At 45.0% G+C, this 14,654-nt stretch overlaps 1 long non-coding RNA gene across 1 annotated transcript in view; it reads left to right on the top strand.

Annotated features, from left to right (window-relative positions):
* Positions 1 to 14,409, top strand: part of LOC119964191 — a 33,233-nt gene extending 18,824 nt beyond the window's left edge. The window contains exon 3 of the long non-coding RNA XR_005460279.1: positions 13,938 to 14,409. This is a non-coding gene — a long non-coding RNA (uncharacterized LOC119964191). The remainder of the gene's footprint in view (positions 1 to 13,937) is intronic.
* The last annotated feature ends 245 nt before the right edge of the window (positions 14,410 to 14,654 follow it).

Here is a 14,654-nt window from a genome sequence, read left to right as displayed (position 1 = left end):
TTTGAATATCGGAGTGATGTGAGCTACCCTCCAATCTGCAGGGACAGTTCCAGAGTCTATAGAATCCTGCAAAATGACCACCAATGCATCCACTATTTCCAGAGCCACCTCCTTAAGCACTCTGGGATGCAGATTTTCAGGTCCTCGGGATTTATCCACCTTCAATTCCATCAATTTTCCCAGCACCATTCTCTACTAATGTTGATCTGCCTCAGTTCTTCCCTCTCGCTAAACCATTCATTCTCCAACATTTCTGGTATCTGATTTGTGTCCTCATTTGTGAAGACAGAACCAAAGTATGTATTCAATTGCTCAGCCATTTCTTTGCCCCTTATTATGCATTCCCCTGTTTCTGTCTGCAGGGGGCCTACATTTCTCTTTACCAATCTCTTTCTCTTCACACATCTATAGAAACTCTTAGTATCAGTATTTATGTTCCCTACAAGCTTCCTTTCATACTGTACTTTCCCCTTCTTAATCAATCCCTTCGTCCTTCTTTGCTGAATTCTAAACTGCTCCAAATACTCAGACCTATTCTTTTTCTTGGCCAATCTGTATACTTCTTCCTTGTATCGGATACTATTTCTAATTTCCTTTGTAAACCATGGTTTGACCCTCTTACCACCTTTGCTTTTGTGCCAGGCAGGAATGAACAGTTTCCGTAGTTCCTCCAAGAGTTCCTTGAATGTTTGCCATTGTCTATTCACTGTCACCCCTTTAAGTAACTCTCCCCAATCTAGCACAGCCAACTCATGCCTCAGATCTTCAAAGTTCCCTTTATTAAGATTCAGCACCCTAGCCTCTGAATCAACTACTTCATGTTCTGGTCGCTCATCCCCAAGGGGTCTCGTACAGCCAGATTGGCAATGACTCCCTTCTCATTACACAGTACCCAGTCTATGATGGCCTGCTCTCTAGTTGGTTCCTCCACATATTGGTCAAGAAAACCATCCCGTATACACGCCAGGAATTCCTCCTCTACGGTATTGTGGCTAATTTGATTTGCCCAATCTATGTGAATATTAAAATCACCCATGATCACCGATATTCCCTTATTACGTGCATCTCTAATTTCTTGTTTCAGGCCATTCCCAACTTCACCACTGCAGTTTGGGAGTCTACATATGACACCCACTAATGTTTTTGTCCCTTGGTATTTCTCAACTCTACCCATACAGATTCCACATTGTCAGAGCTACATCCTTTCTCACTACTGTGCTAATTTCCTCTTTAACCAGCAGTGCCACGCTACCACATTTGCTTTTATGCCTGCCGTTCTAAATACTGAAAACCGTGGGACATTCAGTTCCCATCCCTGTTCACCCTGCAGCCATAAGTCCGTAATCCCAATTATATCGTACCCATATATATCTATCTGCATGATTAGTTAATCCACTCCGTGCATTAAGGCACAGAGCCTTTAAGTTTGTCTTTTTCACAATGTTTGTCTTGCTCCCAATATTTTTCTCTCCTGCTCTATTTGAATTTTGCCCTTGGTTTCTCCACATATCACTTTTCTTCTTCACTTTTCTATCTTTTGCTTTTGTCTTCGCTCCCTCTTTCTCTGACTCCTTGCATAGGTTCCCACCCCCCTGGCATATTAGTTTAAACTCACCCCAACCGCTGTAGCAAATAGCCCTCCTCGGACATCAGTTCCAGTCCTGCCCAGGTGTAACCCATCCAGTTTGTACAGGTCCCACCTCCCCCAGAACCGGTCCCAGTGCCCCTGGAATCTGAAACCCTCCACTTGACACCATCTCTTCAGCCACATTTTCATCCTATATATCCTGTCATTTCTACTCTGACTAGCACATGGCGCTGGTAGTAGTCCTGAGGTCACTACCTTTGAGGTCCGATTTCTTAAATTCCTTCCTAATTCTCTGTATTCTGCTTTTAGGGCCTCATTCCTTTTTTTAATCTATGTTGTTTGTACCGATCTATACCATGACCACTGGCTGTTCATCCTCCCCCTCCAGAATGTCCTGTACCTGCTCCGAGACATCCTTGACCCTCGCACCAGGGAGGTTACATACCATCCTGGAGTCTCGTTTGTGACCGCAGAAACGCCTGTCTATTCCCCTTACAATTGAATCCCCTATAACTATTGCACTGTCACACTTATTACCCCTCCACTCTGCAGCAGAACCAACAGTGGTGTCACGAGTTTGGCTGTTGCTGTTTTCCCCTGAGGGGCCATTCCCCTCAACAGTATCAAAAATGGTATATCTGTTCTGCAGGGGAATGGCCACAGGAGATTCCTCCACTCGCTCTCTTGTTCTGTGTGGTGGTCACCCTTTCCCTTCCTGCCTGCAGAGTCTGAGCCTGCGGTGTGACCACCTCCCTATACGTGCTATACACGACTCGCGGATGCGCCACAGTGTCTCCAGCCACCGCTCCAGCTCTGAAACTACAGCTTCCAGGAGCTGTAACTGGAGACACTTCCTGCACACATGCTGACCCTGGGGACTGGAACTGTCCCCAGCCTCCACATGGAGCAAGAGGAGCAGACCACACCTTGGAGATGTCCTGCCATGGTTTATTACTTTAAATTGAACTTTTGAAATTTAACTTGAGAAAGATGTCTATGTGTCAGATTATATCCAATGTCTCCTATACTATATAATTATTTTTTAAAAAACTGAGTTTTTATCCCTCTTGATCTGAAATCAAATTAAAAATAGTTATTTAATTGAAATTAAAATAGTAATTCAAATCAACTTAAAAATAGTAATTTAAATCAAAGTAAAACTGGATATTTAAATCAGTAACTCCAGATATTTAAATTTAGTCCAGTCTATCTTTCAGCCAATCAGGTCACAGTATCCTGTGACATCACTTTACCATTGGTTTTCAATTTTGAAACAAACAACTGTCTTACCGATAGGAGTGTCCCTCACAGGTCTGACTGTCTCTGCTCAGCCCCGAGCCTCGCGCTGCCTTTATTTCCTGGCCCAGTTAGGAGTGTCCTTCGCAGGTCCTTGGGTGACTGTGTGGAGTTTGCACGTTCCCCCCGTGTCTGCGTGGGTTTTCACTGGGTGCTCCGGTTTCCTCCCACAGTCCAAAAATGTGCAGATTAGGTGGATTGTCCATGCTGAATTGCCCCTTGGTGACCAAAGATGTGCAATTTAGAGTGAGTGCGGGGATAGGGTGGGGGAAGAGTGCCGAGGTAGGGGGCACTTTAGGAGGGTCAGTGTAACTTGATGGGCCAAATGGCCTCCTTCGGCACTGTAGGAATTCTAGGATTTCCTCCATAATCCTGACAAATGTTTCCCTTTCAAGTGTATATCCAATCTCTGTTGAAGTCTGTTACTGAACCTGCTTTCATCTCCTTTTCAAAAGGTCCATTCTTCTCAACTCCACTTTGGTTCTTTTACCATTTATCTTAAAATTGTCCTCTAGTTATTGGCCTGCACCAGTGGTGGAAACAGTTCCCTTGGCATCCAGTGTTCATCCACTGTCTAAAATATCCCCCAAAAAACAATCTTTGCCAGAACTTTCAACTTTACTCATGGGGGTTTAAAAGTGGCAAGAAAGAATTGGCTGACTGTTGTACTCCCTGCCCAATTTCCCTTTCCAGTGAGCACAATGCAAGACTGGATACCAACAAAGCTAGGCCTGTATGTGGGAAGAAAATAAATACCAGTTAAAAGAAAATACAATTAACAAATCACAGAATCACGACTGCAGAAGGAGGCCGTTTGGCCCATCGAGTCTGCACTGACTCTCTGAAAGAGAGGTCTACTCCCCCATTCTATCTCCATAACCCCACCTAACCTTTGGATATTAAGAGGTAATTTAGTGGCCAATCCACCTGATCCGCACATCTTTGGACTGTGGGAGGAAAACGGAGCACCCGGAGGAAACCCACGCAGACATGGGGAGAATGTGCAAACTCCACACAGACAGTGACCCAAGCTGGAATCGAACGTGGGACCCTGGAACTGTGAGCCAGCAGTGCTAGCCACTGTGCCACCATAGTTATCAGAAACAAAATATTAAAACAAATCACAAGAAATCCATTATAGTGATGTCAACATATTTTGGTTACAACCGATCTGTTGCAATGGATTTCAGCTGCAAGTAGAAAGCCAAATTGTGCACATCTGACAAATCTGTACTTCAATTCTTTTAGAGTTTAACAATATTTTGAAGGTCAGTTACAAATGTTGCCCCTGACAGGCTATGTAACTGCCAATGACTCTCTATAATTTATATTGATGCTGTTATTTTGTGATAATCAATTGTAAATTAGCACTTGATTAAATTGCTGTGATTACATCACAATTGTTAATCCCTCACACATCAACTGCATGCAGTGTAATAATTCTAAATGGCTCCTAAGTGCTTCCGAAATCAGTAGCAATTGGCCAACGTTAAGAGTGAACACTGTAATGCTCTCAGACAGCAATGGCTTTGTGAAAATCTGGATATTCTGGTTGTATCTTTAGATTGGAATGCCATACAAATTGGAGCCAAGGGCTAAATTGTCCCTTAAACTGCACCTGCTCGACTTCTAGCTGAATGCGGACCAGGAAAATACAGGCTGACGGTCCTTGCCAAATCTTGTCACACCCAACTGGAGCTGATCAATGATAGTAATTGACGTCCATTTAGTAGCAGGCTGCTCCTGTTATCAGCTAAACCACACCTGCAATACTTAGCTTTCTGATTATATGGCCAACTGAGTTCAATATATTCAATGCTAAACAAATCTGCATAAATAGGAACTGGTGAACTGTAACATTGTTCCAACTAGTAAATCCTCAAAAACACAGTACGAAGTAAATAGTAGATCCCTTTAGGTTTTACCCTGAACTGATGGAGATAAGTAATAAATTAAATGGGTGTTTAGAAATCATTTTGCTCGTGCAAGCAGGGTATAGCGCAGAATATTTTTGCCACTTGCGTGCCATTTAGCCAACAATAATGCAAACCTCTTCTGCTTCTTTGAAATGGCAGAAACAATGAACTCTGGCATTTATTCAGACGTATTTGCATCAAAGTAAGTTTATTGCTGCAAACCAATATAGTGATAAATGGGAGCAGCTTAGATAGAGAGAAGTAGGAAAAGAAAACAATGCTTTTTATTTCCATGACTGATTATAGAATTATAGAATTTACAGTGCAGAAAGAGGCCATTCGGCCCATTGAGTCTACAGCCCTTGAAAGAGCACCCTACTTAAACCCATGCCTCCACCCTATCCTCGTAACCCAGGAACCCCACAAAACCCTTTTGGACACTAAGGGGAAATTTAGCCTGGCTAATCCACTTAACCGCCGCATCTTTGGACTGTGGGAGGAAACCGGAGCACCCGGAGGAAACTCCACACAGTCTCCCGAGGCTGGAATTGAACCCGGGTCCCTGGAGCTGTGAGGCAGCAGTGCTAACCACTGTGCCATCATGCTGCCCAATAGAAATATAGAATGATGCAACACAGGAACAACACAGAAGGAGCCAATCGGCCCATCGTGCTTATGTCAGCTCTTTGATCTAATAAGATCCATTTCCCCCACTCTTTTCCCACAATCATGTAATTTTTTACTTCTTCAATTATACACCCAATTTGTTTTGAAAGTTTTTATTGAATCTGCTTCCAACACTTTTCAGGTAGAACATTCCAGATCAGAACAAATCTTTTATAATTTGGATCAGATTCTCTGGCTTCCCCACGTCGTGTTTCCCGGTGGCGGAAGGCGGCCTGCTGTAGGCCGTTGTGGGATCTTCTGGTCCCACAGTTGTCAATGGGATTTCCCATTGAATCCATCCCACACCGCCGGGAAACCCGCAGCGAGGGTGCGGCATCCACAGCACAGAAAGATCCCGTCGGCGTGAACTGCGGGAAAATCTCGCCCTTTGTGTTTTCACTTGCCATTTCAATTTACGTCTTCTGGTTAACAAATGTTCTGCCACAGAAAACAGTTTCACCTTATTTGTTCCATTAATGCCCCTCATGATTTTGAAAACCTCAATTGCCCTGAACCTTCTATCCAGATTCTCTCTGTGTAACTGCGTTCTGGTACCATTCTAAAAAATCTCTGCATTCTCTCGAAGATCTTGATATCCTTGTCAAGTGTGGTGCTCAGAATTGGACACACAATACCGCAACTTAGTGCTAACCCGTGCTTTAGAAATAAAGAACTTCCTTGTTTTTAATAGCCGTAGTTCAGTTCGTAGCACTTTCGCCTGTGAGTCAGGTTAGGGTTCAAGCCCAACTCTATAGCACAAAAATCTTGGCTAACGTTCCATGGTAGGACAGAGAGAGTTTTGCGCTGTTAGAGATGCCATGAGATGTTAAGCCAAGTTCCTGCCTGCCATCTCAGGTGGGCATAAACGGTCGCTTCGCAATATTTGAGGAAGAGTGGAGAGTTTTGCCTGGTGCATTGGTCAATACCTGCGCCAGAATCAGCATCAGTCATAAACAGATTATTATTGAAATTCTGATTGTGGGTGCATGTTGTGCACAAATTGGCTGCGGTCATTGAAAACATTATAACAGTGACTACCGCAGCAGGTGGTGAGGAAATCAACACAAAGGAAAAAGCTATTTGTGCCCTCATCCAAACCAATCTCCCTGCCACAGAGCTGTCCATTACAGCTTTGGTTGGAGCAAACACTGCATAGTCCTTGTGAAGACAAAGTTTTGTCTTCACATTGAAGGTACACTCCATCAAGATGAGTGGCACATATCACCATATTAAATGGGATTGATTGAAAAGAGATGAACCGTCTCAAAACTGATGTACTGTGAGCCAATCTTGGCCTTCTCTTGAGGTCCCTAGCATCACAGTTGCTAGTCCTCAGCCAATTCAATTCACTTGATGTGATACTAAGAAATGGCTGGAGCTATGGGCCCTGACAATATTTGGCCAGTAGTATGGAAGACTTGTGCTCCGAAACTTGCCGAGCCCCTAGCCAAGCTGTTCCAATATACCACTGGCATCTACTCGACAATATGGAACATTTCCCAGATATGTCCTGTCCAGAAAAGGCAGGACAAATCCAACCTGGTAGATTACTATTCATAGAATTTACAGCACAAAAGGAGGCCATTCGGCCTATTGAGTCTGCACCTGCCGTTGGAAAGAGCATGCCACTTAAGCCCACACTTCCACCCTATCCCCGTAACCCAGTAACCCCACCCACCTTTTTGGACACTAAGGGCAATTTAACACAGCCAATACACATCTTTGGACTGTGGGAGGAAACCGGAGCACCCGGGGGAAACCCACGGAGACACGGATATTCCTGGAGCTGTGAAGCAAAAGTGCGAACCACTGTGCTACCATGCTTCCATCAGTCTACTCTCAATCGTCAACAAAGTGATGGAAAGGGTGGTCAACAGTGCTATCAAATGGCGCTTACTCAGAAGTAACCTGCTCACTGACGCTCAGTTTGGGTTCTGCCAGGGCCACTCAGCTTCTGACTCTTCCCATCCATGGTCCACAATTGGACAAAAGAGCCGCATTTGAGAGGTGAGGTAAGAGTGACTGCCTTTGATATCAAGGCAGCATTTGACTGATGTGGTATCAAGGAAACCTAGCAAAACTGGAGCGAAATTCTCCGACCCCCAGCAGGGTTGGAGAATCGCCTGGGGCCGCCGAAAATCCCGCCCCCGCCGTGGCAGAGATTCTCCGCCACCCGGGAAGTGGCGGTGGCGGGTATCTCCCCACTCCGATCGGCGAGGCCCCTGCGGTGATTCTCCGGCCCGGATGGATCGAAGTCCCGCCGCTGGGAGGCCTCTCCCGCCGTCGAGGTTTGAACCACCTCTGTAACGGCGGGACCAGCGGCGCGAGCGGGCCCCGGGTCCTGGGGGGGGGGGGGCGGGGGGCGATCGAACCCCGGGGGGGTGCCCCCACAGTGGCCTGGCCCACGATCGGGGCCCCCCGCTCAGACTCCGGGCCAGTGCCCTGGATGCACTCTTTCTCCTTCCGCGGCCGCCACGGCCTCCGCCATGGCGGAAGCGGAAGAGAAACCCAAATCGTGCATGCGCCGGTGGTGACGTCAGCGGAAGCTGGCCGCTGACGTCACTGCCGGCGCATGCGCCAACCGGCGAAAGCCTTTCGGCCAGCCCCGCTGCCGGGGGCGCCGCTTTTTTGCGCCAGTCTTCTGGTGCCAACCGCTCCGGTGCAGGGCTGGCCCCCAAAGGTGGGGAGAATTCCCCACCTTTGGGGAGGCCCGACCCCTGAGTGGTTGCCGCCACTCCCCTACTCTGGGACCCTCCGTCACGCCGGGTAGGGGAGAATCCATCCCCTGATGTCCATGGGCATCAGGAAATGCTTTCTGCTGGTTTATGTCGTAGCTCGCATAAATGAGATGGTTGTGGTTGTCAGAGGCCAATCAAATCAGTCCCAGGATATTGCGAGAAGAGTTCCTCAGGGGAGTGTCCTATGCCCAACAGTCTTAGGCTTTTTCACCAATGATCTTCCTTCCATAGTAAAATTAAAAGTAGGGATGTTCGTTGATGATTGCAGTGTTCAGCATCATTTGCGACTCCTCAGATGCTGATGCATTTATTGATTGATTTGATTGATTGATTTGTTTTATCGTCACATGTACCGAAGTACTGTGAAAAGTATTTTTCTGCAGCCAAGGGAACATACACAGTATGTACATTGTAGACAAAAAGAATAATCAACAGAGTACATTGACAAATGGTACATCGACTGACAGTGATTGGTTACAGTGCGGTACAAGGGACCAAACAAAACAAATACATGAGCAAGAGGAGCATAGGGTGTCGTGAATAGTTTTCTTACAGGGAACAGATCAGTCCAAGGGGGAGTCGTTGAGAAGTCATGTAGCTGTGGGAAAGAAGCTGTTCCGATGTCTGGATGTGCAGGTGTTCAGACTTCTGTACCTTCTGCCCGACGGAAGGGTCCGGAACAGGGCAATGCCTGGGTGGGAGGGGTCCCTCATAAAGATGTCTGCTTTTCTGAGGCAGCGGGAGGTGTATACAGAATCAATGTGAGGGTGGCAAGCTTGTGTGATGCGTTGGGCTGAGTTCAGCACACTCTGCAGTTTCTTGCGATCTTGGGCCATGCATTTGCCATACCAAGCTGTGATGCATCCAGATCGGATGCTCTCTATCGCATATCTGTAGAGGTTTGTGAGAGTCGATGCAGACATGCCATATTTCTTTAGCTTCCATATGCAGCATTTATTCCACAGGCAGCAACATTCAGGTGTGGGCCACACAAGTGCCAGGCAATTAATCCGCAACAAAAGAAGGTTGAACCATCTGCCTTTTATATTCAATGGTATTACCATCACTGAATCTCCCACTCTCAACATTCTGAGCATTGCCCAGGAACTAACTGCACCAGTCATATAAAGACTGTGGTTACAAGTGCAGGTCACACACTGGAATTTCTAAACTGAGTAATGTATCTCCCAACTCCCAAATGCTGTCCACCATCTACAAGGCAGAAGTCAGGAATATGATGGAATACTCTTCGCTTGCTTGGATGAGTGCAGATCAAATAACACTCAAGAAGGTCAACACTATCTAGGACAAAGCAGCACACTTCTTTGCAACTCCATCCATCACTTTGAATATTCACTCCCTCCACCACCAGTGCATAGTGACAACAGTGTTTACCATCGACAAGATGCACTGTAGCAGGTTGCCAAGCCTCCTTTGACATCACCTTCCAAAGCAGCAAACTCTACAGAGACATGGGAACGCTATCATTTGCAAGTGCCCCTCCAAACCACTCACCATTGTGACTTGGAACTACATCACTATTTCCTCACTGTCACTGGGTCAAAATCCTGGAATTCCCTTCCTAATAACACTGGGGCTGCACCTTTACCAGGTGATAGCCCTCTATTGTCATGATATGCAAATATGCATATAATGATATACAGACAGGCAGCTAATGAACACAGAGAACAGGACATGACCAATGAGCAGGCAGGACACTCAGGGGTGGTATCTCACTATAAAAGGGTGAGCTTGCAGCATGGGTTAGTACCTGGGACTTTGATGTTGTGGCCATTTCGGAGATATGGATAGAGCAGGGCGAGGAATGGCTGTTGCAGGTGCCGGGGTTTAGATATTTCAGTAAGCTCAGGGAAGGTGGTAAGAGAGAGGCGGGGGGTGGCATTGTTAGTCAAGGACAGTATTACGGTGGCTGAGAGGACATTTGATGAGGACTCGAATACTGAGGTAGTATGGGCTGAGTTAAGAAACAGGAAAGGAGAGGTCACCCTGTTAGGGCTTTTCTATAGGCCTCCGAAAAGTTCCAGAGATGTAGAGGAAAGGATTGCAAAGATGATTCTGGATAGGAGCGAAAATAACAGGGTAGTTGTTATGGGGGACTTTAACTTTCCAAATATTGACTGGAAACATTATAGTTCGAGTACTTTAGATGGGTCCGTTTTTGTCCAATGTGTGCAGGAGGGTTTCCTGATGCAGTATGTAGATAGGCCAACAAGAGGCGAGGCCATATTGGATTTGGTACTGGGAAATGAACCAGGACAGGTGTTAGATTTGGAGGTAGGTGAGCATTTTGGTGATAGTGACCACAATTCAATTACGTTTACTTTAGCGATGGAAAGGGATAGGTATACACCGCAGGGCAAGAGTTATTGCTGGGGGAAAGGCAATTATGATGCGATGAGGCAAGACTTAGGATGCATCGGCTGGAGAGGAAAACTGCAGAGATGGACACAATGGAAATGTGGAGCTTGTTCAAGGAACAGCTACTGCATGCCCTTGATAAGTATGTACCTGTTAGGCAGGGAGGAAGTGGTCGAGCAAGGGAACCATGGGTTACTAAAGCAGATGAAATACTTGTCAAGAGGAAGAAGGAGGCTTATGTGAAAATGAGACGTGATGGTTCAGTTGGGTCGCTTGAGAGTTACAAGTTAGCTAGGAAGGCTCTAAAGAGAGAGCTAAGAAGAGCCAAGCGAGGACATGAGAAGTCTTTGGCAGGTAGGATCAAGGATAACCCTAAAGCTTTCTATAGGTATGTCAGGAATAAAAGAATGACTAAGGTAAGAGTAGGGCCAGTCAAGGACAGTAGTGGGAAGTTGTGCATGGAGTCCGAGGAGATAGGAGATGAGTATTTCTCGTCTGTATTCACACAGGAAAAAGACAAAGTTGTCGAGGAGAATACTGAGAAACAGGCTACTAGACTAGAAGGGCTTGAGGTTCATAAGGAGGAGGTGTTAGCGATTCTGGAAAGTGTGAAAATAGATGTCCCCTGGGCCGGATGGGATTTATCCTAGGATTCTCTGGGAAGCTAGGGAGGAGATTGCTGAGCCTTTGGCTTTGATCTTTAAGTCATCTTTGTCTACAGGAATAGTGGCAGAGGACTGGAGGATAGCAAATGTTGTCCACTTGTACAAGAAGGGGAGTAGAGATAGCCCCGGTAACTATAGACCAGTGAGCCTTACTTCTGTTGTGGGAAAAGTCTTGGAAAGGTTTATAAGAGATAGGATGTATAATCATCTGGAAAGGAATAATTTGATTAGAGATAGTCAACATGGTTTTGTGAAGGGTAGGTCATGCCTCACAAACCTCATTGAGTTCTTCGAGAAGGTGACCAAACAGGTGGATGAGGGTAAAGCAGTTGATGTGGTGTATATGGATTTCAGTAAAGCGTTTGATAAGGTTCCCCATGGTAGGCTATTGCAGAAAATACAGAGGCATGGGATTCAGGGTGATTTAATAGTTTGGATCAGAAATTGGCTAACTGATGGAAGACAAAGGGTGGTGGTTGATGGGAAATGCTCTGACTAGTGTCCAGTTACTAGTGGTGTGCCACAAGGATCTGTTTTGGAGCCGCTGCATTTTTATAAATGACCTGGAGGAGGGCGTAGAAGGATGGGTGAGTAAATTTGCAGATGACACTAAAGACGGTGGAGTTGTGGACAGTGCAGAAGGATGTTACAAGTTACAGAGGGACATAGATAAGCTGCAGAGCTGGGCTGACGGGCGGCAAATGGAGTTTAATGCAGAAAAGTGTGAGGTGATTCATTTTGGAAGGAATAACAGGAAGACAGAGTATTGGGCTAATGGTAAGATTCTTGGTAGTGTGGTAGTGCAGAGAGATCTCGGTGTTCATGTCCATAGATCCCTGAAAGTTGCCACCCAGGTTGAGAGGGTTGTTAAGAAGGCGTACGGTGTGTTAGCTTTTATTGGTAGAGGAATTGAGTTTCGGAGCCATGAGCTCATGTTGCAGTTGTACAAAACTCTGGTGCGGCCGCATTTGGAGTATTGTGTGCAGTTCTGGTCGCCACATTATAGGAAGGATGTGGAAGCATTGGAAAGGCTACAGAGGAGATTTACAAGAATGTTGCCTGGTATGGAGGGAAGATCATATGAGGAAAGGCTGAAGGACTTGAGGCTGTTTTCGTTAGAGAGAAGAAGGTTAAGAGGTGACTTAATTGAGGCATACAAGATGATCAGAGGATTAGATAGGGTAGACATCGAGAGCCTTTTTCCTCGGATGGTGATGTCCAGCACGAGGGGACATAGCTTTAAATTGAGGGGAGATAGATATCGGACAGATGTCAGAAGTAGGTTCTTTACTCAGAGAGTAGTAAGGGCGTGGAATGCCCTGCCTGCAACACTAATGGACTCGTCAACACTAAACGCGTTCAAATGGTCATTGGATAGGCATATGGACGACAAGGGAATAGTGTAGAGGGACTTTAGAAGGGTTTCACAGGATGGTGCAACATCGAGAGCTGAAGGACCTGTACTGCGCTGTAATGTTCTATGTTCTATGTTCTAAAAGGCATGAGGCACTCACACTCCGCCTCTTTCCACTGATGAACATCTACAGAGTGAGTCAGGGTGTATGTACAGTATCACACCTCCAGTACGTGGCTAAGAGCTAGTCTGGTCCAGTCAGAGAGAGTAACCACACTTAGGTTAGCAGAGAGTCGAACTCATAGAGAACTGTGCTAACTGTGCTACTGGTTCAATAAATCAGATTGAACTAACTTCAAGGTCTGCAGTATCTTTAGGTCAAGCTGCATCCAGTTGCAGCCTGTGTTATCCCAGAGTACATAACACATCAACCATCATCTTCTCAAAGGAAGAGATGGACAGCAAATATTGACCTAGTTAGTATTCCTCAGAATTCATGAAATAATAAGGAAAATACTTCAAAAGCCACATCCCGTTTGCATTTTTAAAAGACTTTATAAAAGTGCCAAGCCACTTAAAGGACTAGTGTACAAACACCCTCAGGCTTCTCTATTCCTGCATACTATTTAAATTGTATCCTTTAGTTTCTACTGCCTCATTTCAACATTCTTACTAAGGTGAATAACGTCACACTTCTCTGCATTCGTTCTTATCTCCCGCATGTCTACCCATTTTCCCAACTGGCTATGTCTTCCTGGAGTTTGTTGCTATCTTCCTCACCGTTCACTAAATGTTGTGTTAGCTTCTAAATTATCTTTTGTATATCCAAGTGCAGGCCATTAATATGGGGGAGCAGAATTGCACACATTTTATCAGTTTTAAAACCAACTGTCCAACATTAAACTCTGTCTTTGTTCTGAATGTCTAACTGTATGATTCCTATGATGTAGGAATATAAACTTTACCTTGGGAATTAAATGTTTAAATGTAAGCTATGTGGGAGGACCAGCTTTGAGGAGCTGGTAAATCCCTAACGATAATTACAATTCAAAGAATGGTCATGTTTACTAAAAGGGCTTAGGGTTGCGAAAATAATAAACAACAGACAGGTCCCCTCTTAGCTTCGGAATAGAGTTAGTGAGTCTGGCAATATTGCAATGTCCCAATTATTCACTATTCATGTGGGTCCCAGAATCAAAGGGATGTTTTTAAGTTAAAGTTGCTACATCGTATAAATTTCTGTCTGGGACATTCCAGATTTGCCATGTTGCTGTAAGAATAATTTGCAGGGAGGTAATTTTTGGTTTTGGGTTTTGATTGTGTGATTCTGCACAGAAAGATGCAGCTGAAGTCAGCCTGGAAGCAGCTTTGAGGCAGAGTCAAAAATCTGCCAGGAGCTGTAAAGCAGCTGGAACCAATAGCAGAAGGCTAACAGAAACAGCGCCTGCTGGAGCAGGGTAATCCGCAATCATATGTTGTTGGAGCACGGGTGGAGAATTCACCTAACTGGATGCCAATGGAAGGACCCCTAGAAATTTAATATCTCAAAACATTGAGGAGAATCAAAGTGAATTCCTGAGAATCAAAGTGAATTCCTGAGTTTGATCCCAGGATAAGTGAAGAAACTTTCAATATCCTCTACATTATAGGGGAACTTGTGGGTAAAAATCAAAATAGAACAGAAAGTGGCCTGTTGAGCTTTTTGGGTTTGAAGTATAAGTGTTTTCCAAATATTATGTTCGATTCAGCGTTCATGTATTATTTAACATTTGTACAGTAAAGGTTGTTTTCTGTTTAAAACGTGAAATTTTGTGGCATAATTCTTTCAATTAGTAACGAGTATTTCAAGTTTCTTTTTAAAAGTTATTGGTCTCTATCACAATGGTAACATGTTCCCGAGCCAATTTCTTATCCTTGCAACCACTGCCACTATAATTCCAAGGGCTTTAATTTTGATAACGATTCTATCATGTGGTAATAAATCAGATGCCTTTTGAAAATCCACAACTTCAACTGTTGCAATTATCAACACTCTCTGTTATTTCATTAAAA

The sequence above is a fragment of the Scyliorhinus canicula genome, chromosome 4 (genome assembly GCF_902713615.1).
Source record: "Scyliorhinus canicula chromosome 4, sScyCan1.1, whole genome shotgun sequence".
Classification (NCBI taxonomy): Eukaryota; Metazoa; Chordata; class Chondrichthyes; order Carcharhiniformes; family Scyliorhinidae; genus Scyliorhinus; species Scyliorhinus canicula.
The sequence above is the reverse complement of the archived record's forward strand: the minus strand, read 5'-3'. Positions and strand labels throughout refer to the sequence as shown.